The sequence below is a fragment of the Ictidomys tridecemlineatus genome, unplaced genomic scaffold (genome assembly GCF_052094955.1).
Source record: "Ictidomys tridecemlineatus isolate mIctTri1 unplaced genomic scaffold, mIctTri1.hap1 Scaffold_182, whole genome shotgun sequence".
NCBI lineage: Eukaryota > Metazoa > Chordata > Mammalia > Rodentia > Sciuridae > Ictidomys > Ictidomys tridecemlineatus.
The window spans coordinates 526,873-552,533 of record NW_027521572.1 but is presented as its reverse complement, the minus strand read 5'-3'; the positions used below and the strand labels follow the sequence as shown (position 1 = coordinate 552,533).

The 25,661-nt window shown below is 36.8% G+C and overlaps 1 pseudogene; it reads left to right on the top strand.

Moving 5' to 3' along the window:
* LOC144372876 (transport and Golgi organization protein 1 homolog) overlaps positions 1 to 25,661 on the top strand; it is a 175,870-nt pseudogene that overhangs the window by 93,598 nt on the left and 56,611 nt on the right.

Sequence of the window (25,661 nt, the reverse complement as noted above, 5' to 3'; positions counted from 1 at the left end):
AGAGCAAGTTCCAAGATGGCTTTAAGCCTTTAAGCCTGAAAGATGAGAGTAGAAAGTAGGAAGATAGGGATAGAAATTAGAAAGATGAAGATAATGTAGGCTTTAGTCAACAGAATTTGTAGTAAAAATCAATATACATTATTGTTAGAGGGAGACTCAGAAAAGAAAGGAATTAGAAAAATTTGCAAGAAAAACCAGGCTTTAAAAGGATCAGCTTATCAAACAAAAAATTCAAGAGGTATATGAAAGGGAAAAAATTACACAGTATTACAAGCAGAATCATCAAATTTACAACTAGCCCAAGCATGAGTTTAAAAATGGCAGTTTTCTCACATCTGTATCTTTACACATCAGCATTGCAGACAGGGAAAGCGCTATTTTTGTTAGGGAGTCACTCACCTGCAGGAAAGGGTCACAGATTTGGGGGTACTAGAACCCGAAAGAAGAACCCTAGGTTTTGTTTGTTTGCTTGACTTTAGTTTATCTTAGAGAGTAACTGGAGTCTTTGGCCTTTTGTGTTTTGAGTCTTCTGCATGCTCATCTGTCATGGTGGCCGGGCAGGCTATGCATTTTATTTTCACACTATTGAAGAGGCAATTTCAAATGGAAGGTGAAAGCTTGAGAGAGAGGTGCGTGTACACTGTAGGTGTCTAAATATACTTCTTTACAGGACCTTGGGAGAGGAGCTCATCATGGGCTGTTGTGAAGGCACAGGCGTCAGGAGTTAGAGGAGATGCTTCCCCAGTGGAGGGAGCTCCAGGCATTCAGTCAGGGGTTTCCCTGTGGCATTAGCTGCTAGCACATCATTGTGAAATGCACAGGCACAAACTCTGCCATGGGACCAGATCCTGGGGCCAGTACAAACTATGGGCTGGTGGAGAGGACCTCGGTGGGACTTTCTGCCCAAGCCATGGCAAGAAATCACACTCTGGTTCTGTCTTGATTCTTTCCTCCCCACCAGACTGTGAGTTATTTATGGTTGCCAGGAACCATAAATAACTTGTCACTGCCTTGTCTCAAAATACAGCAGGACATTTTTTTAAGTTATTAAAAGAATCTAATAGTAAAAGACGTGGTTCTGGTTTGATAAATCTAAGCAGTATAGAGCAGTGAAGTTCTGAAAAAGGAAAGCAGGTTCCTTGTTTTAGAAGGAGAACACAACAGAAACAGAGAACAGATAAAGATGCGGTGAACACTTATTGAATGCGTACTGTGTGCTAAGCATTGTGTGACGTGCACTTTTTCCAGTTGTTTTAGAAGAAGAATAACAAAAAAATGAGATAGACGTTGTCTTTACCTCCATCTTAAGAAATTTTCCAAACATCAGATTCATGACTCTAATCCGAGCACTCTTTAACTTCCAACTACATGCTCTTAGTTACTATAATAAAGTGGTTTTCATTTAAAAAATGGGTAGTTCCTTAAAGACATGTTGTGAGTGAGCAGTAGCGAGGGAAGCCAGGAGACATAGTCCAAGGAGTGGAAGAGGGAAGGGTCCCAGTATGGACTGAGCCTCATCATAAATACTTGGCTTTCTTCTGTTTTGGGTACTAAATGCCAAAGCCATTTGGCTTGGTTATATATATGTACACCAAAGTTAAATATAAATATAACAGGTATGGTTTTGCTTAGTTTTTGTCATAGTTTTCATCTCGGGTATTTTCAAGCTAAAGTTTCCAAGTTACAGAATAGGCAATCTAGAGATAATTAACCAAATCTAAAAGGGCAAAATGAAAATGAAGTCCCATGATGTGGATCCCAATTGGTTCAGAATTCCTAAGAGATAGTACTTAGGGAGGTGGAGAGTTGCAAGTAGCAAATGAAAGCCAGGTAACACTATCTAAGATTCTGGTTCCTGTAGCCATAGGAAGTAGGCTCCCTAGGGGGAGCAAGAGGGCAGGATGGGGAGTGCCGCAGGATTATCCAGGGAGATTGAAATTGAGAAAGGGCATTTGGGTCTGGTGATCAGGGTGGTTATGGTTTTGCCAAAGTGGGTCCCATAAACCACTGTAGTATCAAAGCGGCTTGGCAAGGACAGGTGGCAGCTCATGGTGAGATGAGGTATTCAGTGGCACCTTCTCTTTATAAGAGTTTGGCAGTGGGAGAGGTAAGAAGGTAGCCAACAGGTTCTCTGAGTTCTCTTAGGACTGCTGGAAGTGCCTGTAAAAATTGCTGGTGAGAAGTGCTATAGAAGATGCTGGAATCATTTTATCTGCCCCCACTCCTCAAAAAAATTGGAGGCCCAAATTTTTTTTGGTATTGTAAATAATTGTCAAAGTCAACATCTCTGATCATCATTTATCACCTCTCTGCTTATTCCTCATCCAACTTCAAAACAGCCTGGCAGGTGTCATTTGTGATGGAAGAGAAGAAAGTCCATCAGGGAAAGAATTACCTGGTATCATTTAGACACTTAGCAAGTCACACATCCTCATCTGTGTTTTCATGAGAACTAACTGGGTCTCTCGTTTTCTTCATTCAAGTTGAGTGACATACTGAAATTTGGCTTGGATAAACTGCTGTCCTCTGAGGGGAGCACCCTGGAGGAGGTAGACCTGGAGTCCATCCTGGGAGAGACAGAGAATAGCCAGTGGGCCTCTGATGCCCTGCCTTCAGCTGGAGGAGGGATCAGAGAGCAGGAGGAAGGAAGTGAGTTGGGGTTAGGTGAGCCAGTGACTCCATCACCTCAAGGTAGGGTGTGAGTGAGATGCGTCCCCACGGGAAGTCCTGTGTCCTGCTCTGGGACCTTTCTTTCCTACCCAGCCCTGTAGTCATCTGATGACATTCTTAAGGCTTCCTGGTCCAAGAACTGCCAGAGTAATCCTTGTTCCCTTGAAGCTGGACTTTGAATCCAAGTGATGATATTAATGTTTATGGTCCTGTCAGTCTCAAGGATTAAATTTGAACCTTTTCTCCCTTGACGCAGACATCTTCTCTGGAGTTTATTTGGTAAACCTCCTATCTTTATGATGGTGCTTTGCACAGTGATTCCTCTTCTCAATAGTAGAATGTTTTTTAAATTGCAACTGATATTTATGGACATTTATTGTGTTCATCAACAGTACTGACTATGTCATGTGCTTTAGGTCGTTTAAGACCCATGAGGTGGGGGGCTGGGGTGGTGGCTCAGCGGTAGAGCACTCACCTCACACGTGCAAGGGCCTGGGTTCAATCCTCAGCACCACATAAAAACAAAAGTAAAAATAAAGGCATTGTGTCCAACTTCAACTAAAAAAATACATATTAAAAAAAAAAAAGACCCATGAGGTGTAGGAGATCATTTTGTCTTCCTTTTTCTTTTTTCTCAAATTTGGTGTCCCCCCCTTCTCTCTCTCTCTCTCTCTCTCTCTCTCTCTCTCTCTCTCTCTCTCTCTCTCTCTCTCTCTCTCATATATATATATATATATAATTTAGTTGTAGATAGACAGCATGCCCTTATTTTATTTTTTTAATGTGGTGGCTAAGGATCGAGCCCAGTGCCTCACACATGCTGAGTAAGCACTCTGCCACTGAACTACAACCCTAGCCCCAATATTTATCTTTTTGTCCATTTTCTGTTCTGAAATATTTGAATTTCAGACTTGAAAGGGTTTTTTTTGTTTCTCATGATTATTTTTAAAATGACTGTTCTCCTGTATCAGCAAGAGGGAGTCAGTATGGGCTGGTGTGAGAGGGTTTTACGGACCTTTTAAAACATTTTTATTCATATATGACAGCAGAAAGCATTATAATTCTTATACATATAGAGCACAATTTTCCATATCTCTGATTGTATACACAGTATATTCACACCCAGTTCCTGTATTCATACCTGTACTTTGGATAATAATTATCACATTCCACCATCATTAATAACCTCATGCCTCCTCCCTTCCCCTCCAACCCCTCTGCCCTATCTAGAGCTTGTTGTTCCTCCCATCTCCCACTCTCTATCCCACTATGAATCAGCCTCCTTATATCAAAGAAAACATTCAGCATTTGGTTTTTTGGGATTGGCTAACTTAGCATTATCTTTTCTAACTCCATCCATTTACCTGCAAATGCCATGATTTTATTTTCTTCTATTGCTGAGTAATATTCCATTGTATGTGTGTGTATGTGTGTGTATACACACATACACACACACACACACACCCCCACAGTTTTTAATCCATTCATCTATTGAAGGGCATCTAGGTTGGTCCCACAGTTTAGCTATTGTGAATTGTGCTGCTGTAAACATTGATGCATCTGTGTCCTGTAGTATACTGTTTTTAAGTCCTTTGGATATAGATTGAGGAGATGGACAGCTGGGTCAGATGGTGGTTCCATTCTCAATTTTCCAAGGAATCTCCATACTGCTTTCCATATTGGCTGCACCAATTTGCAGTCCTATCAGCAGTGTATGAGTGTGCCTTTTTCTCCCACATCCTCGCCAACACTTATTGTGGTTTGTATCCATAATAGCTGCCATTCTGACGAGTGAGATGAAATCTTAGAGTGGTTTTGATTTGCACTTCTCTAATAGCTAGTAATGATGAACATTTTTCATGTATTTGTTGACTGATTGTATATTATCTTCTGAGAAGTGTCTGTTCAGGTCCTTGGCCCATTTATTGATTGGGTTATTTGTTTTTTTTTTTTTTTTTTTGGTGTTTAGCTTTTGAGGTTCTTTATATACCCTAGAGATTAGTGCTATATCTGATGTGTGAGGGGTAAAGATTTGCTCCCAAGATGTAGGCTTTCTATTCACCTCACAGATTTGTTTCTTTTGCTGAGAAGAAAGAAACTTTTTAGTTTGAGTCCATCCCATTTATTGATTCTTGATTTTAATTTTGGCACCAAAAGAGTCTTATTAAGGAAGTTGGAGCCTAATCCCACATGATGGAGATTAGGGTCTACTTTTTTTTCTATTAAACGCAGAGTCTCTGGTTTTATTCCCAGGTCCTTGATACATTTTGACTCGAGTTCTGTGCATGGTGAGAGATAGGGGTTTAATTTCATTTTGTTGCATATGGATTTCCAGTTCTCCCAGCACCATTTGTTGAAGATGCAATCTTTTCTCTAGTGCATGTTTTTGGTACCTTTGTCTAATATAAGATAATTGTAGTTTTGTGGGTTAGTCTCTGTATCCTCTGTTCTGTACCATTGCTCTACCAGTCTGTTTTGGTGCCAATACCATGCTGTTTTTGTTACTGTTGCTCTGTAGTATAGTTTAAGGTCTGATATAGTGATGCCCCCTGCTTCACTCTTCTTGCTAAGGATTGCTTTAGCTATTCTGGGTCTCTTATTTTTCCAGATGAATTTCATGATTGTTTTTCTATTTCTATGAGGAATGTCATTGGGATTTTGATTGGAATTGCATTAAATCTGTATAGTGCTTTTGGAAGTATGGTCATTTTGATAATATTAATTCTGCCTATCCAAGAGCAAGGTAGATCTTTCTATCTTCTAAGGTCTTTTTTTGATTTCTTTCTTTAAGGTTCTGTAATTTTCATTATATAGATCTTTCACCCTTACTGAGATTCTTAATTCAAGAGTTCCTTCTAGCCTGGCACAGTGGTGCACACCTGTAATCCCGGTGACTCCAGAAGCTGAGGATCATGAGTTCAAAGCCAGCCTCAGCAAAAGCGAGGCACTCAGTGAGAACCTGTCTCTATTAAATACAAAATAGGGCTGGGGATGTGGCTCAGTAGTTCATGCCCCTGAGTTCAATTCCCAGTACCTCCCTCCCCACCCCATCCCACCCACCACAAAAAAGAGTTCTTTCTCTCATCAATACAGAGAAGCACAGTGGCTTCAGTAGGGTGCTTCCTTTACTGGTAGGGAAAGGGCTGGGTGAGGCTTTTGGTTTTGTCCTTCTGAATTTTCTCCCATTGCTTCTCTCTTTCTCCCTGCCATAGACCGTCGAAGGCTGTCTGCATTACCCCTTTCTCACCCGAGGGCAGAGCGTCCCTAGATGTCTGACTGCGTCTCCTTCCAGCCCTTCCTTTGAATTCCTAAGCAGCCACTGCTCTGAACTACCAATCTCAGTCATCCTGGGGTGACCTCATTCTGGAAGATGAACTTCATCTGTCTGGCACTGCTAGAGCCCCACTGTCCTGCTCCTGTGCAGTCTCTGTCTGCCTCCCCAGACCAGTGAGGGCTTCAGAGCTCAGCTGGTTTGGGATGTTCATTCTCTGTTTACCTCAAGTGGAAGTTTATAGTAGTTCCCGACTCCTAATTTTGTGGTAGGCTTAGATTAGGGGTGGTTTCATTATCCTTGTTGACTGGTGTGGTTTTTATGGAATATATGGAGAATTCAAAATCTAGGCAATTGGCATTATTTTACAGAACACAGTTCTTGGACTTTTCTTGTGTTTTATCTTTAAAATTTGTTATGATACTATCACATTTATATTCTTCAAGAACTCTTTCTTGTTCTCAGCTTGTTGTTTTAATCGTATCCTATTCCCATTTCAAGGATATAATATCCTCCCCGAGGACATTTATTATAGCTTTTTAAAATATATCTCAGGGAGGATATTTATTATATCTTTTCAGAAAGTGTTACCCTGCCCACTGTATTATCTCTTTTTCCTCTATTTGCTTTTCCTTCTTCCTCCTCTTTTTAAAAGTTTTGTTTTGGAGTCTCTCGTTCTTGTTAGCAGTTTATCTGAAACATCTGGTGTCCTCTGATCATCGTGCTGGTGAAATTCCCCAAAGCTGACAGGCAGCTCTGTTGTGAACAGGTGGGTGGCCTTTGGGCCTCATGCCAACAGCACTGGTTGGCAAGCCAGCTCTTGCACTGGGGGAGTCAGATTTGAAGATTTCACTGGACAACTCATTGTATCCTAAGACGAGTCCTATACCATTACAGTGAAATTGGTGGTTTAAATTGGAAAGACAGGGAGCTGAGGGCACATGGTGCTCTTGGTGTTTGGTGTGCTGATCCTCTCAGTTCCTCCATACTGTGGTGCCTGTGCTTGTGCATCTGAGTTTTTGGAGGACTGAAAGGGTTTCAGTTCCTGTAGTCAGCCCCAGCTAGATACCAGTGTTTGGGTTCCACAGCTCTTTTGAATCTGTTGTCCTCTTCTTATCCACTTTTTATCTTCCAAAGAATTCGTGCACTGTTTCATCTACCATTGCCTCATATATCTTTTTAGAAATCTGTGTATTGTCCTTTAGCTGTTTCGGGTGAGAGAAAAAATAGATGTGTGTGGTCATATTTTTAAGTTATATTTGATTACCTTAGTACCAAGTTTCCACCCTTTTCTGTACTCATCTAGATTGACTTTATTTACTAGAACAAAATAAAATTGCAGTGTTTTCAGAAAGATAATTATATATCTCAGTCTACCTACAAAAAAAGTTACATTTTTGCAGACAGTTTAACTGTTGGATTCTCTACTTGGATAAAAATTTGAAATGTTGTCTTCGATGACTGTCTTGATTCTCTTTGTGGTAGATGGTTCCTCTGGCAGGACCCAGATGAGGGTCTAGACCTGTGGGATCCAGCTGCCTCTTCGAAACAGAGTGAAGACATAAAGCATGGTTAAAAATAACAAATGAATATAAAAGAGGAGTAGTTAGAGCAGCCCATTCACAATTAAGTATAAAGTAAGGTTGCTTTATCTTTAATGCCAAGTTTTTTAAAAAGCACAGTTATATGGTAAGCTGAGCATGCCCAGAAACCTGCCTTGGGAGCATGTGCAAAACCTAGCCCCGCCCAACTCCTCCTTTGAAGGTGGAAATGGAGTTGCCCTCCCCTTGAGCCGGTACTGGTTAATGGAAGTGAACCAGGAACTGACAATAGGCTACTGCCTTCCCATTTGTTTGGCCAGCGATTTACATCATTCTGTCTCATCCAGAAGGTGTAAGATTTCCATTGCAAATAGAGATTGTGGAGAGGGGTCAGCAGCTGGACTAGAGGAGTAAGATGTTACTTTTCCTGGTGGTCCTTTGGATTTTGCTTCGCTTTCCAACGCCCTGTGCAAACGGAAGCATGGCTGATGGTTCTTAGGAGAAAAATACATGAATAGTCTTTTAATTGGTTCCTTGATCATTCTTTTCTCTTTTATTACAATTTTAGCTTTTAAGTGACTCGGCTGCCTTCTCTACTATTTGGTCATGAATTTCTTTTTTTCCTTCTCAACAAGGATTGTTCTGGGGACCCAAGTGCTGTCAGCTTTTATAAGGAATGTTGATTACTTTATATGAAATAGGATGGAAGGAGGTTGATTAAACCCTGTGAAATGAGAGACAGTTGGGGAATTCTGGGAAAGATGGCAATGGACAAAGATTAGTGGGATCACAATGTACTTCTACAATATTTGTGAGAGGGATGTGTGAGATAAGGATCAGATTTTTTTTAATAGCATCAGGTATCAACCAGCACTAATGAGTGAAAGCTAAAGGGAGGCAGCTTGAAAGTCTTTGCAAGAAAGGATTTTGTTCATAACTATGACTTCACAAATAATGACTCTCCCAGGATTCTCTGAATTTTCCCTCTGAGAGTGGACCATTTGAGTAGAACCAGAGTATCAAAGAAGAAATTTTAAAGTCTAGTAAAAATTTATATGTGGATTTTTCAAAATGCTACAAATAGTTGATTCTTTGCTGTCTTTAAACAATACACAGTAATCACAAGAAAAGTTCCTTCTGTTCTTTGTGTCATTAGTTCTTGGCCTCACTCAAACCTAAGTGATGATGTGGAGGAAGAGAGCACACAAGATAACATGGCTATTAGCTTCCAGTTTAGAGGCTTGTCCTGGCGAACATTTCTTCTCTTTTCATGAGGTATAAAAATATAATCAAAACCCATCAGGACAGATTTTATATGGCTAAAAATTCATGCTTTCATGAAAATAGGAAAGAGTATTTCTGATTTTTCTTAAAGTTTTCAAATACATCTAAATAGTAGATAGAAAAGACAGTGGAATGAGATTACCGTCATTACCCTAAGTACACATATAAAGACACAACTAGGGGCTGGGGATGTGGCTCAAGCAGTAGTGCGCTTGCCTGGCATGCATGCAGCCCGGGTTCGATGCTCAGCACCACATACAAAAAAAGATGTTGTGTCCGCCGAGAACTAAAAAATAAATATTTAAAAATCTCTCTCTCCCCTTCCTCCCTTCCCCCCCTCTCTCTCTCTCTTAAAAAAAGACACAACTGATGTGACTCTGTATACAACCAGAGATATGAAAAATTGTGTACCATATGTGTAATATGAATTATAATGCATTCTGCTGTCATATATAACAAATTAGAATTAAAAATAAATAATTTTTTAAAAAAGATTTTAAAAAGTGGGAAAATCAGAAACTAATATCGTTCCATGCTGTACATATCACTTCCCTTTCTCAAGTACAATCTGGCACAAAATGTGTTGAGAAGAGATTCCCCTCCAAAAAAAAAAAAAAAATCCACTGGGGCTGGGGATATAGCTTAGTTGGAAGAGTACTTGCCTCACACGCACAAGGCTCTGGGTTCAATCCCCAGCACCACCAAAAAAAACCCAAAATCTGATATTACATCCAATGGCATGAACAAGATTTAAAAAGCCACATAACCATAATGAGAGCACAAAGCACACAAAAGGCTTTCTAGATTCCAATCTAGAAAAAAAAAAAAAACATATCCCAAGGAAGGAGAACAATGTTCTTGCAATTACTTTTCTCTAAGGAGTGTCTTAGTATGCTGATGAATGACCTTTTTTAACCCCCAGCACTGAGGATTGAACTGAGGAGTGCTCTACCACTGAGCTACATCTGCAGTCATTAATGTTTGTTTTGTTTTTATTTTTCTTGAGACAGAGTCTCACCAAGTTGCCCAGGCTCTCCTCAAACTTACCATTCTCCTACTTGTCAACCTCCTGAGTAGCTAGGATTATAGGCATGCACTATTGTACTGGCTACAAATTATATGTTTTTAAATCAGGAAATTGTCATTTAGAGAATATTATTCCCATAAGTTCTTTCTATATAAATTATTATAGAGCAAGCTTCACACAACCAATTGAAGAGACATTATTGTTAATAGATTATCCTATATTGTAGTTAATTGTATGGAAAAGAAACAATGTAGCAAAAATGAAATCATAAAAACAAAGAGATTTCACATAGTAATGTAGATTAAAATGTCATACAACTATAAATTCCCCTAAAATGCATAGACCAAGATCCTACCCAAGATTGAGACTTGAGGAAGGACTGACTGTATCCTTTAAAGGCACAAACTCATTTTTTCTTCTCTGTGGTACCCTGTGCCACACTGTAAAGAAGCCCAGGCTATCTTGCTGGAGGGAGAGTTCATTTGAAGAAAGCCCCTGACATATGAAAGACCACATGGAAAGGGAGACTACATAAAGCCAACAGTCAGCACCTTAGTTCCGGACATACAAAGCCATCTCAGACCTTGTAGTCTAAATCAGGCGTGTGCTGTATGGGTGAGCCTAGGTGACACTGGAGCAGAACCTTGGTTAAAGTCTTGACTTACAAAAGTATGAGAAATAAAATGGTTGTTTGTTTGGTAGTGGGGATTGAATTCAGAGGCTCTCGACCACTGAGCCACATCCCTAGCCCTATTTTGTATTTTATTTAGAGACAGGGTGTCACTGAGTTGCTTAGTGCCTCGCCATTACTGAGGCTGGCTTTGAACTCTCGATCCTCCTACCTCAGTCTCCTGAGCCACTGGAATTACAGGTGTGCACCACCACTCCCGGCAAATGGTTATTTTTTAAAGCCACTAAATTTTGGAATTTTTAAAAATATAACAATAGATAACTAAAACGCTGTTTATTGATGATTTGTAGTGCTTTTATTTAATGACCAGTTTTATTAAAGAATACCCCATTTATTTCTACTGTGATCAGCAAACAAACTGAAATTCAATATTTAAAACTTTTTGCCAAGAATATAACCTATCTTGCAAGTTTCCATGAGGACTAGAAAAGAATATATATTCTGGAGTTGTTGGGCATTGTCAGTCAATGTCAATAAGGTTAAGGTGGTTGATAGTTTTGTTCAGACTATTGTGTATCATTAGTGATTTTTTTTTATAGTGTTACTATCAGTTGTTAAAAGGGTGTTAAAAATTCAAAGTATAGATTTGTCTCTTCAGATTTGTCAGCTTTCATATATTTGGGGCATATAAATGTTTGGTTGTATGGTGTCATGTTTCTGTGTTCTTAAAAACACATTATGGTATTATGAAATGTCTTTCTTATCTCTTATAATACTCTTTATCTTGAATTAAATTCATCTGATGTTAGTATAGCCTCTGCATTCTTCTTGGCTTACTATTCATGATGTATTTTTATCTATTTCTTGTTTTCGTTCTATTCATATTTTTATTTAATGTAATTAAATAAAATTACATTAAATAAAAATTAAATTTTATTTAATTTATCCATGAGCTTTTAGCTTTATTGCTTTTCATTATTGTTTTAGCAATGTTTCCAGGAATTATGAAATGCATTCTTTAATTTATCACAGTTTTCATAATTTAAATTGTGATACTTTCTCACATCTCCCCAAGTCCTTTGTGCTTTGTCGTCATACATATTACAGCTGTATACCCTATGTTTTTTACCTTAGTCATGTTTCCAAGAAATTAAAAGAATAAATATGTATACATATTTCCTTTTATATTTACCTACATTTTAGTATTTCTAGTACTTTTCATTTCTGTTTATGGTGCATTGTCTTTAAAAATATCTACCCCAAATTCTCCACATTCCTGTATCAAGTTGCTTCTCTCATTATGAAGTAATATCTATTTTCCCACCCGCTGAGTCTGGGCTGGTCTTTTGTCTTGTTTTAATGAACAAAATATATTTTTGGTGAAAGTGATGCCATGCCAATCCTAGACCTAACACCTTGGGAAGGTATATACCTTCTACTTTTATCCTCTAGAAATCTAATCAACAAATAAAAAATTTTAGAATGACTGAATGACTAAAAGCATTTGAGGAGATAAGCCTGACCCAACCAGTTGAGCTAGCAGACATGTAAACAAAGCTATTTTGTCAGTTCTACCTTTGGTTAAACAATCCCTGCTAAAGGAAACCACATAAGCACTAATAAATACCTAGAGCAAAGGACCCATCAGAAAATTATGTAAAGCCAAATCATAGAATAAGGAGACATAACAAAGAATTTTTATTTTAAACCATTAAGTTTATTACACAGTGAACTAAAACACACAGTGCATCTGTTTCTACCTGATGGATCATCTCCTTTTATCCTGAAGAGGTTCTTTTAGCATTGTTAATAGTAGAGATCTATTGGTATTGAATTTTCTTACTTTTTATTTATTTAAAAATGTCTATTCTGCTTTCAGTTTTGAAGAGTATTTATCCTGGATTAGCAGTTTTTGTCTTCTAGCACCTTAAACCTTTCCGTTAACTTTAATCTCTCATTTCTGATAAGAAGTCAGCTATCATTTTAGTCATTTTTACCTATGTGTAACACACCACTTTTTTCTAATTGCCTTCAAGACCTTTTTCTTCCTAATTGATTATTTACAGTTGACTCTGATGCATCTAGATGTGATTTGCTTTGTAACTAACTTTAGTATTCACTGAGTTTCCTAAATCTGTTAACATCTTTTTTGTTAATTTGAGATAATTTTAGCCATCATTGTCTTAAATATTTTTTCTTTATAATTTATGCCTCTATTCTTCTAGAAATCTAATTATATGTATGTTAGGTCACTTTGTCCTGATAGTAACCAAGTCTCTATTTTTTTCTTTCTGATTTTTAGACCAGATAATTTTTATTGGTCTATCTCCAAGTTAACTTTTTGCTGTTTTTGCACTATATAATCTGATGATAGATTTGTTTCATGAATTTTTCATTTCAAATACTATACTCTTTATTTCTTTTAAAAGAAATTTTTCATTTATATGTTGACACCCATATCTACTTATTCATTATGATTAAGCTTTTCTTTAATTCCTTGAAATTAGTTATAAAAACTTTATAAATTTTTTTTCTGCTAATCCTAACATCTGGGTCAGCTCACGGAACTTTTTTTATATGTAACATTTTCTCTTGTGGTTCTCATTTTTCTATCTTCTTTGCATTCTGGCAAAATTTAATGATATTCTACATGCCTATAATCCCATCGACTCAGGAGGCTAAGGCAGGAGGATCAAGAGTTCAAAGCTAATAAATTATGCATGGCACACATTGTTTAATTTTGCATGTAACTTCTTTTTAGTGCATCAATGAGGTTTTAGTGACATTGTCATCCAACACTTGGCCTTTGTTGTTCAGGGAATGCCTTCATGATTTTAATACTGGTTTTCCTATTCAGACTGTGGATTGGGTTTGAATATACTGTTATCAACCACCTGGTCTTTTAATTACTCATCCCAGTAAACTTATAGTTTGTGAAGCATTTGTTTCTCAGATTCATGACACTGTTAGAACCTGAAGTAGTAGCTGATGGGTATCTGTGAATTCTTTTTTTTTTTTTTACTTGTAGTAGATTGTCTGAAACAGGCATATTCTCCTCTGTGTTTATCCAAACCTCCCTGTCATGTGCACTACAAGTTACAATTTGGAAGTTACTGTATTAAAATTCTGTCTGTTCATGGTTCTAGAAGAGTGATGTTCTCTCCCAAACACTGGTTACTACAGCAGCATTTTTAATGTTGTAAAATAAGAATAAAGGCTCTGAAGGCCAAAGATTTTAAAAAGTCATTTTACAAATGTTACGTTAAATTAAAACTGAGCTTTGCTGTAATACTGTTTTCTCTTCAAAATGTGATGGTACAGGAAAGGTGTTATATGAAGGGGTGGTATTGCAGGGGAGCATTTTATATTGAAGAAGTAAAAAAGTTATAATATTTATAATTTTGATGAGTTTATTTTTATAGGGAAGATTTTTCTCCCCTGAAATTTTTTCTGGTATAGCAAAATGTTTCCATTATTAAAAATTGAAATTGTTAAAAAAAAGAGTTCAAAGCTAGCCTCAGCAACTAAGGGATGCACTTAGCAACTCAATGAGACCCTGTATCTAAATAAAATGCAAAAAAAGGGCTGAGGTTGTGGCTCAATGGTTAAGCACACCTGGGTTCAATCCATGGTACCAAAAAATATTTTAAATTATATTCTGGTCATTTATAGATGATACATCATAGGAAGTCTGGATTATATTGTCTTCCTATAAAGGATATTCTGTTTTATGTGTCATGCAGGCTAATTACTGGTGAATTGTTTTGATCATATTAGATTTGGTATTATTATTATTATTATTATTATTATTATTATTTGGTACCAGAGATTGAACTCAGGGTACTCAATTACTGAGCCACATCCCCAGACCTGTTTTGTATTTTATTGAGAGACAGGGTCTTGCTGAGCTGCTTTAGCACCTCGATTTACTAAGGCTGGCTTTGAGCTCGTGATCCTCTTGCTTCATCCACCTGAGTCACTGGGATTATAAGCATATTCCACCTCGCCTCACTAGGTTTGGTATTTTTCTTTATTTCCATATTTCATGGTGCATTATACTTGTACATAATGGTGGGATTTGTTGTTATGTTTTCATACATATGTACAATATAGTGATAAAACTTAGCCAATATCATTCTCGAGTATTTCTCTTTTACCTGCTTTCCTCTCTCCCCTGATCCCTTTCCTCTATTCTACTGATCTCCCTTTGATTGTCATCAGATTCCTTTCACACACACACACACCTTTCTTTTCTTTTTTCCTTTCTGGCTGCCACATACATTTTCAGCATGAATCAATTTTGATTTCAAATTTAGGTCTACCATTTTCCCTTTACTCTTTTGTGTGTGGTTCTTTTTGCTAAGGCTTATTCCTGAACTCTTAATTAAGTACCTGATATATTAGTGAAGCTGTTGCAACCTGACTCTGCTGGAAACCATTTCTTCCAACATTGCCATTTAGCATCATCTTCAGTCTCCTTTATAGCAGTCAAACTCTGCCAAGCCTTAAAGAGTCTCATCTGGTACATTCCTATCAAAAATGAATTTCCTCCAGGCTTTTAGTATTCTCTCTCTAACACACACATAATTACATTGCACCCACCATAAATAGCTCAGACATTCTTGTCCACAAAATTCCAACCACTATGATAATCTTGCACTTTGATAATTTTCTCCTTAACTCAGTATGACCACCATCTTACTTGAGCTTCATCTCCCTAATTGTGTTTTGTGCACCAGGCCTACAGTCATGTCTGAAATTAATACCTGAAAATGTTTAGTTTTTCTAGTTTTATACTCTTTTGTGTCAGGAAAACAAATCAAGTACATTAGATCTATAACAGTTTCAAGTAAAAATACTAACTTACTTATATCTTTGCCCATCAATAGTGGTAGAGACACTTAGGTCAACTTACATAGAAACTGCAACATCTTATATACTCAACAACAATTTCATTGTCCATGGAACGAAAAATTAATTGAAAGAGTAAACCCAAAATGGATATCTGAAAAATAAACTGGTCAAAATTAGTAAGACAATCAGACTTAAATAATCATATATTTTACCAATAGCACTAGCTTAAAAGTATGAGTCTACAATAACTAGAAAAATACATGTTAATGGCTAGAGTCATAAAATTTCTATTATGATAGGCAGTCTCTTATGATGCTTTAATATTATATGATAGTTGTGAAATGATTACAAACTAATAATGAACATAATCTATTTGAAGATTAAAATGTTCTTCCCTGTATTATCTACAAAGTTTAGATAAACCTCAAAATGCCCTGGAAAAGAAATTTCTTAAGTCTCATCAAAATGAACTGCCAGGTTTTTTCCTACATTTGACATGACACAGTGCCAAGATTTCTGGTTCTGAATACACACTTTCTATAGGGAAGAGACTTTTATCTTGGCAATTAATAGATCATTTATCTCATTTCATACAGCCAATTTTAGTCGTAAGAAAAGAAATGTTTATGTATTTATTCTGCTGACTTTAATCTATAATCTAATCAGGGATCAACAAACTTTTCCTGAAAAGAGACTGATAATAAATATATTAGACTTTGTAGGCAAGTCTTCATTGCCACTCAAGTGCCAGTGTAGCACAAAACAGCCTAGACTGTGGGTAAATAATATAAGTTTCTGTGTTCTAATAAAACTTTGTTTACAAAAGCAAGTGTTATTGTTGGACATCGTGGTGTGCTCCAACAGTCACAACTACTCAGAAAGCTGAGGCAGGAAGATTACTTGAGCCTAGGAGTTTAGGCCAGCCTGGGAAATAAGAGAGAGGGGGGGAGGGAGGGGAGAGAAGAGAGAGGAGAGAGAGGGAGGGAGAGAGAGAGAGAGAGAGAGGGGAAAGAATGAAAGAAGGAAGGAAGGGAGGGAGGGAGGGAGGGAAAAAAGGAATAAAGAGAACAATTAAAAAAAACCAGTGTCAGGCTCATCACTGTTCCAGAGTATTAATGTTTATGCTCACAATAGATGTTTGGCTAGGCTGTATACATACATACATACATGCATACATGAAAGCAATTCTGTTCTTTTGTTTGCTTTCTTTTATTTTTTCCATTTTTTTGTTGATACATTATAGTTGTAAATCATGGCAGTATTTGTTGTTACATATTTCCACATGCACAATATAACACTCCAGTTTGGCCTATATCATTCCCCAGTATTTTCCCTTCACTCCTCCATCTCCTGGTCCCTTTCCTACACTCTACTGATCTCCTTTTGATATTCACTTTCTTTTCCTTTTTCCTCTCTTGCTTCCACATCCGAGAGAAAACATATGCTCCCTTGATCTTATGAGTTTAGCTTATTTTGTGTAACAGAATGTTCTCAAGTTTCATCCGTTTTCCAGCAAATGACATAATTCATCTTTATGACTGAATAAAGCTCCATTGTGTGTATATGCCACATTTTCTTTATTTATTCATCCTTGATAAGCACCTAGTTTGGTTCCATAGTTTGGCAACTGTGAATTGTGCTGCTATAAACATGGGTATGCATGTACTACTCTAGTATTATGACTTTAATTCTTTAGGATAAACATTGAGTAGTTGTATAGCTGGGTTATATGGTGGTTTCCTGCCTAGTCTTTTGAGGAACCTCCATACTGATTTCAATAGTGGTTATAATCATTTACAATCCTATCAACAGAGAAAAAAGTGTCCCTTCTTCTCCACATTCTCTTTAGCATTTATTATTGTTCATATTCTTTTTTTTAAGTAGTTGGACACAATACCTTTATTTTTATTTATTTATTTTTAATGTGGTGCTGAGGATTGAACCCAGGGCCTCAAACGTGCTAGACAAGCAATCTGCTGGGGTTTTTTTTGTTTGTTTGTTTTTAAGGGCGGGGAGAGAGAGAGAGAAAGAGAGAGAGAGAGAGAGAGAGAGAGAGAGAGAGAGAGAGAGAATTTTAACATTTTTTTTATTTCTTAGTTTTCGGCAGACACAACATCTTTGTTTGTATGTGGTGCTGAGGATCGAACCTGGGCCGCGCGCATGCCAGACGGGCGCGCTACCACCTGAGCCACATCCCCAGCCCCAGCAATCTGCTGTTGAGCCATAACCCCAGCCCCATATTGTTCATATTCTTGGTGGCTGCTATTCTGACTAGAGTGAGATGAAAGCTCACTGTAGTTTTGATTTGCATTTCCCTAATTGCTAATGATGTTGAACATTTTCATAGATTTGTTGTCCATTTTTATTTCTTCTTTTGAGAAGAATCTGTTTAATTCATTTGCCCAATTAAGCTAGGTTATTTGAGGTTTTGGTATTAAGTTTTTTAAAGTTTCTTATATAGTCTGGATATTAATCCTGTGTCAAAGAGTAGTTAGCAGGGCTGGGGATGTGGCTCAAGCGGTAACACGCTCGCCTGGCATGCATGCAGTGCAGGTTCAACCCTCAGCACCACATACAAACAAAGATGTTGTGTCCGCCGAAAACTAAAAAATAAATATTAAAAAATTGTCTCTCTCTCTTTTTTAAAAAAAAGAGTAGTTAGCAAATATATTTTCTCCCATTCCGTAGGTTCTTTCTTCATGTTACTAATTGTTTCCTTTGCTGTGCAGAAGCTTTTTAATTTGATGCCATTCTGTTTATTAACTTTTCATTATTTTCTGAGCTTTAGGAGTTCTAATAAGAAAGTCATTGCCTGTACCTATATGCTGGAGTCTCAAACCTATATTTTCTTCCAAGGATTTGCATAGTTTCTGGTCTGATTCCTGGGCTTTTGATCTCTTTCAAGTTTGTACAGGGTCTAGTCTTATTTGTCTACATATAGATAACCAATTTTCCTGGCACCATTTGTTTAAAGCCTGTCTTTTCTCCCAATATATTTTTGGCATCTTTGTCAAGAATCAGATGACTGTTAACTGTGTTGGATCTTTTTCTGTGTCTTCTCTTCTTTCCCATTGGTCTATGTATCTGGTTTTATGACAGAGCCATGCAGTGGTTATTTCAATAGCTTTGTACTATAATTTGAAGTCAGGTATTGTGATGATGCCTCCAGCTTGCTTATTGAATTAGAATTGTTTTGGCTATTCTGAATATTTTATTCTTCCAAATGGATTTCAGGACTGTTTTTTCTAGGTCTGGAAAAATGACATTTATTATTATTATTATTATTTTAAATTTATATATGACAACAGAGTGCATTACAATTTATATTACATATATAGAGCACAATTTTTCATATTTCTCTTTGTATACAAAGTATATTCACACCAATTCGTGGGTATTTTGATGGGAATTGCATCAAATCTGTATGTTGCTCATAAAACCAATTTCAAACATATACAATCATATTAGTAGTGATTTTAGTGTCCAGAAAGAGATCTACTAAACAATAATTACTGGGCTGGTATGGTGACTTGTAGTCCTAACTACTCAGAAGGCCAAGCCAGGAGGATTGCTTGAGTCCAGGAGTTGGAGATCAGGTTAGGCAAAATAGCAAGACCCCCATCTTAAAAATAATAATAATTACTGATGTCAAAACACATCTCAATCATTATGATAGTCACTAACTCTTCATTGTTTTCCTTGAAACTCTAATATACAATTAGTGAATGTCAATTTAGGACTAATTGTGCTGTTTTATAGAGGAGAAAGCTGATTATAATAGTAAATGAAATCAGCTATCATGAACTGATTTGTGTTTATTTAATTACAATTATCATGCTGATGACTCTACATATTAAGTCTCCACCTATAGTCCCCTAGGTGCTAATTTTAAAGATATGAGTTTTCATTAAAAATAAGAAAAGAAACCCCTCCATGTGCATTTCAATAATTCAAATTGTATTATAATTTGACTATTAACACAAGGGAAAATCAATGCAACTAATTCAGATTTAAATTCAAGATTACACAGTGCAAACGAGGGAATAGTCTTGGAAAGGGAAGTAGAAAAATGTAAGATTCCTCTTAGAGGTCAGAAAAAAATAAATTAAAAAATGTGATTTTTTTTTAAAGGTAGTGTTAACTTGAAGTGGAAAACAAAAAGCAAAAATCCTTTGAAGCAAAGTCAGTTGTGTTTACAAGGACCTTTGAGTTTCTTTGATGTTTTAGTGATTCTGGTTTTTAAAATGTTGATTTGTGGAGGATGGGCACAGGGGATTGAATCTAGGTGCTTAACCACTGATCCACATCACCAGCCCTTTTTTTACATTTTTCTTTATTTTGACGTAGGAAATCCATAAATTACTTAAGGCCTTGCTAAATTGCTGAGGGTGACTTTGAACTCAATATCCTCCTGCCTCAGCCTCCAGAGCCACTGGGATTACAATGTGCATCATGAAGCCCGGCCTTAAATGTTGATTTTATAATCCTTTCTTTTTAGCTGATAAGAGAAATTACAAAATACAGAATACTTGCAAACTACAAAACATAGGATACTTACAACTAAAGGTGCTTTGTTAAATGATCAGAGTTTAACTAACTCTGCAAGTGACTCTCAAGCAGTGACTCTCAAACTGGGAGAGTAATACTAGTCTTATCAAGAGAAGTTTAGAAATGCCTGGGGGCATTTTGTTGTTGTTTCACCATCACTGAGGAAACTACTAACATTTTTTGGCCAGGCCCATAGATAGTATATAACCTTCAGCTAGTAGGAACAGTCCAAACCAAAGTACCAATAGAGTTCTATCAAGAAACCCTGGTGCAAAGAAGTAATCTACCAAGGAAAACACAGTTGCAGTTAAGTAAGAGAACAGAGCAGGTGCCGGGTGCAGTGCTGCATGCCTGTAATCCCAGTGGCTCTGGAGGCTGAGGCAGGAGGATCATGAGTTCAAAGCCAGCTTCAGCAAAAGTAAGGCCCTAAACAATTCAGTGAGACCTTATCTCTAAATAAAATACAAAATAGGGCTGGAGATGTGACTCAGTGGTCTAGAGCCCTTGAGTTCAATCCCTGTTACCAAAGAAAAATAGACCACCCAGGTGACTTGTTTGTACCAGTAGGTCTACCTAAAACGAAAAGGGATTTTATGCAGTCAAATTTTTTTATTATCCATTTAAATATAATTCTTTATTTCTTTATGTTTGTCAAGAAGTAAATATATTTAAGATAACAATGAAAAATAATAAAAGAATGACAAGTATAGGAACCTAATGATGACTTACACTTTTTGATTATAGACTTGAGATTCATCTAAAATGACAATGCAATCCCTAGCTATTGCAACAGAAATCTTAACCTCTGAGTGAAAAAAAAAGAGGGATGTTGAGATACCTTCAATCATCTTTTCTCACTTCTGCGTAAGTACCAAGAGAGGTTGGCCAAAAATATTTTAAAACCTAAAACATACTATTAAACGTGGCTTTTCTTTAAAATAAGTGCAAGTATATGATATGGCCTGGTGTTAATTTACAATCCCTACTTTCTTATGCTGCGACTGTCTTTAAATGTGCCCAGTTTGAACTGAGATGTGCCATAAGTCAGATATCAAAGACTTATTATGAAGAATGTAAAATAACAGTTATATTTTTATTTTGATTACAAGTTAAAAGGATGACATTTTAAATATATTGAATTATGTAAAATGTGTTATTAAATGAAGCTCATCTGTCTTATTTTTTAAAATATGACTTCTAGAAAATTTAATTTACATGTAGAGTTAATATTATATTTCTATTGGTGGTTCTAAGGGATCAGTGAGAAATAAGAGAAAGATCATGTTCAGATTCTCTATTTCATCATTTGGGTTTGATGTCATTCACTGATCTTCTTATGTATTCCAAACCATTTCAAATTTCATGTGGATTTGGGTAAGACTGAGCTTTCATACTAATCACAGAGAACTTACTTTCCCATATATGTTTGTTCAGTGTCCCCCACTGAGTATAGTCTTCATAATAGTGTTTATGGTCCTGTTTCTAATTTTATACTGCATGCATCAGTTAAAATGCTGAAGATTCAGGAGGGTTTGCTTTGCTTCGGTGTATGCTCTGGTAGACTATATGTTATCCCGAAGAACATATTTTCTCCTCCACTCTCCCTGTCTCCTCCAAGAGGTGCTTGTGATCTTCCAAGCACACTTTGGGAGGATGTTATCAGCCTTACTTTGTTTCAGTGAGAAGAGAACAGTTTCCAGAGTAGGAACTATCTAAAAATGTCTCCTTAGTAATGAAAGCATTTATTGCCAAGACTTTTGTTGCTTTGTCAATTGTCTATATTGGCTGTAACCGCCAGGATTTTGCTGTTTAATTATTTAAACCACATAAATGGGCAATCTTTCATATATTATCTCTATTTCTTCTTTAAAAATGAATTATAAAATTTTAACTTTGACCCATATTTGTATAGATGAAATATCTGAGACTCAGAAAAGTTAATGATTTGCCTATAGTCACACAGTTAGACTTCTGACTACAATCCTTTTGGCTGTATTCCTTACTTCTGCTGTTGTTCTGGTAAGGAAGTAATTTATATTTCTGAAAACTAAATGGATAAAGCCCAACAGTGCACTGTGGAAATTGAGATGTGCAGGCCACAAGTCACCAATGTCTGTTCTGCATTTATTTCAACACACCAAATATTTGACCTCCGTGAAAAGAATGCCAAGGTAAATTAGGCAGAACCAGAAACAGGAACTCATATACATGCCATATATTAGTGGCAATTTCAGATGTTTGAGTTTCTTTCTTTGTACAGTTGAAAGTGGAATAATATTTGTCAGGGCTAGACAAACAGTAGATGCTGGCAGAAGACCTTGCCTTGTATATGACTCACTTCCATTAGTACAGTACAGTTCGACATGACTTTTTAATTGTGGGGAGTGCCTCAGCCCTACTCATCATGCCCAGCCTAAACCTCCATCTTCCCTGGATTTAAGGACAAGATACTTGTTTAAATTCCACTTAAGTTATATGATCCCTTTACTTAAAGTCTAATATTTTATGCATTTTTATTCTATTAAGTCTAAATCCTTATGCTTGATTTTCAAGGAATTTCATAGTCTGACATAAGCACACAAATATGTCATCCTTTATAGAATCCTTTCCTCTTAGCAAAATGAGGTGTCCTTACTGTCCTTTAAACATACTTCTTTCTGCTGAGTCTTTTATGCTGTTTAATTCACTTGCCTTTTATTCTCTTTTTAGAATCTGAATCCTATGTACTTATCCAGGTCTAGCTCAAATCCCAAGACTCATCCCTTACTTTTAACTCTTTAGTGTTTACAATTTGTACCAAAATACATTTTAGTATTTATTTTGTGGCAGAGTAGGGCCCTTGCCACCCTCCCACTACACTAACTTTTACCAAGGAGGAAACTGGTGTTACCAAGAAAGACCTGTTTATAATTTAGGAGTTCCCATTCTCGAGATTATAATGAGGATCTAGAGTCACCTCCACCCTTGGAGATAGATCCAAGATTGGGGTCCTTCGGCACAGGTGTAAAGGTTGATCCATTGCCTAAATCTCTTACATTGGCACAGAGGATGATGTACACACACACACACACACACACACACACACACACACACACACACACACGCCAAAACTCAGGAAGGAAGGAAGGAAGGAAGGAAGGAAGGAAGGAAGGAAGGAAGGGAGGGCGGGAAGGAAGGAAAGAAAGAAAGGTGGGCGGGCGGGGGGGAAAGAAGGAAGGAGACCCTTTGAAATCCATTGAGAAATGATACTGTTCTGGTCAACCTCACAGAAAATGGATATTTCTTGTCATTTTCTGACTTACCATATTGTGACCAAGCATAGTGCTATTATTTTATTTTTCTACTAAGACCTTTACTAGGATTCACCTGGTTTATAACTTTCTACCTTTAAATATAACTGAATCTGCTGGAAGGTGGTGGCAGAGTCTGTAATCCCAGATATTCAGGAGGCTGAGGCTGGAGGATCGCAAGTTTGAGGTAAACTTGGGGAACTGAGCCAGACTCTGTTTCAAAATAAAAACTAAACTGGGCATGGTGGCACACATCTGTAATCCCAGTGGCTCAGAATTGTGAAACAGGAGAATTGGGATTTCAAAGCCAACCTTAGCAACTTAATGAAGCCCTGAGTAACTCATTGGGACCTATCTCTAAATAAAATACAAAAGAGGGCTGGGGATGTGGCTCAGTGGTTTAGTTCCCAAGAGTTTCATCTCTGATAGCAAAAAAAAAATTAATAATAAATGAATAAATAAAATAAAAAGGGCTGGGGATGTAGCTCAGCAGTAGAGCACCCCTGGATATTTGTACTAGGGAGTACAAAAAAAAAAAGAATTTTCAATACATATTACTTTTTGTCTAGTTTATTTCATTCAGAATCTCCCTGTTTTTGCTATTATCAATAGTTCTTTATTCTTGCTAAGTATGTTTCCAAAATTTATTATCTATTTTCCTATTGATATACATTGGGGATTTTTTTTTAAGTAAACCAGGTTATATTTATACAGTGGAAAATTATTAAGCAATGAAAATAAGAAGTACATTCACATTCAACAACTTGGATAAATCTTATAAAAATACATATGGAGCTAAAAAAGCCACATACCAAAGAACACATGTGTATGATTACACTGTATAAAGTAACAAAACAGCCAAAACTAATCCTTGTTATTAGAAGTTAAAATAGTGCCTACCTCTGGGGGAGTGGAGGGAATAATTAGGGGAGCAATGAGAAAGGGCTCATGAAAGTGCATTTGATGTCCAATTTCTTGACCTGGGTTAGGGTTCAGTGGATATGTTTACTTTGTGATAATTCATTGTGCTATACGTGATTTTCTTTTGTCTGTTATATTTAATAAAAGAGAAGCTCTATTAACAGTAAAAAAATCAATCTCTACATTCATGTAATAGTTAGTAATCAAATGTCTACTATATGGTTAATATGAGTATAAGGGTTCTGAGGCATGTAAGACAGACATGTTCCCACAGTCCAACATTGGGGATTTTTTGACTATTACAAATAAAACCACCATGAATAGTTGTGCACAAGTCTCAGTGTGGATGTATGCTTTTATTTCTCTGGAGTAAATATCTCGACAGATGTGATTTAATTTTTAAAGCAACTGCCAAACAGTTTTCTAACAGTTTGTGCCATTGTTTATACTACATGTTATAGTCTGCAGTTCTAAGAGAGATACCATAGTCTTCATCTTTGTCAACATTTGTTATGATGAGTCTTAAATTTTGTCCATCCTACTGTATGTGTAATAACATTGCAGTTTTGATTTACATTTCAACTTATGTTGGATATCCTTTCATGTGCACATTCACCATATTTGTGTCTACTTTGGTGAAGAAAAAAAGTCTTCTGCCCATCTTTTCAAATTGGGTGATTTTTCTTATTAATAAGATATAAGAATCATTTGTATATCCTAGATATCATTCTCTTGAGAGAGATATGTTTTGCCAATACTTTTTCCTAGTCTGTCAGCTTACCTTTCCATTTCCATAACAATGAATATACAATAGACAAAGTTTGTTGTTGTTGTTGTTTTTGGTACTGGGGATTGAACTCAGGGTCATACCACCACTGAGCCACATCCCCAGTCCTATTTAGTATTTTATTTAGAGACAGGGTCTCACTGAGTTGCTTAGTGCCTCACTTTTGCTGAGGCTGGCTTTGAACTTGCAATCCCCCTGCCTCAGCCTTTTGAGCCACTGGTATTACAGGTATGCACCACCACGCCCAGCATGAGACAAAGTTTTTGAGGAGAGAGAGGAAAAAAGAGAGCATGAGGCAGAGAGAGCTAGTTAGTTTTAAAAGCCTCTGCCAAGCAGCTTTTTATATTTTCTTCCAGAAGTTGTATAGGTTTAGCTGCTACATTTAGGTCTGTAGTCTATTCCTACCAGTAGTGTGTGAGGGCTCCCATTGATCCACATCCTTGCCAACTTATTATTATCTTTTTGATTATAACCATCTTGATAGATGTGAAGTAGTATCTCACTGAGGTTGTACATTTCCCTAATGGTGCTGGGTATACTTTCATTTGCTTATTTGCTTTTGAATATTTTCTTTGGAGAAATGTCTATTCTAATTTCTTGCCATTTGTCTTTTCATATTGAACAATAAGAATTGCTTGTATATTCTAGGTAGTTATATTCTAACTACATGAATTGTAAATGTTTTCTTCTATGATTGTGTTTTCACTTTCTTCGATGGTAGCCTTTAAAAGTTTTAAATTTGATGAAGTTCATTACTTTATTATTTTTTCTTTTGGTGCTTGGGCCTTTGGTGTCTTAAATACAAAGTCATTGTCTACCCCAAGACTTACCTATGCT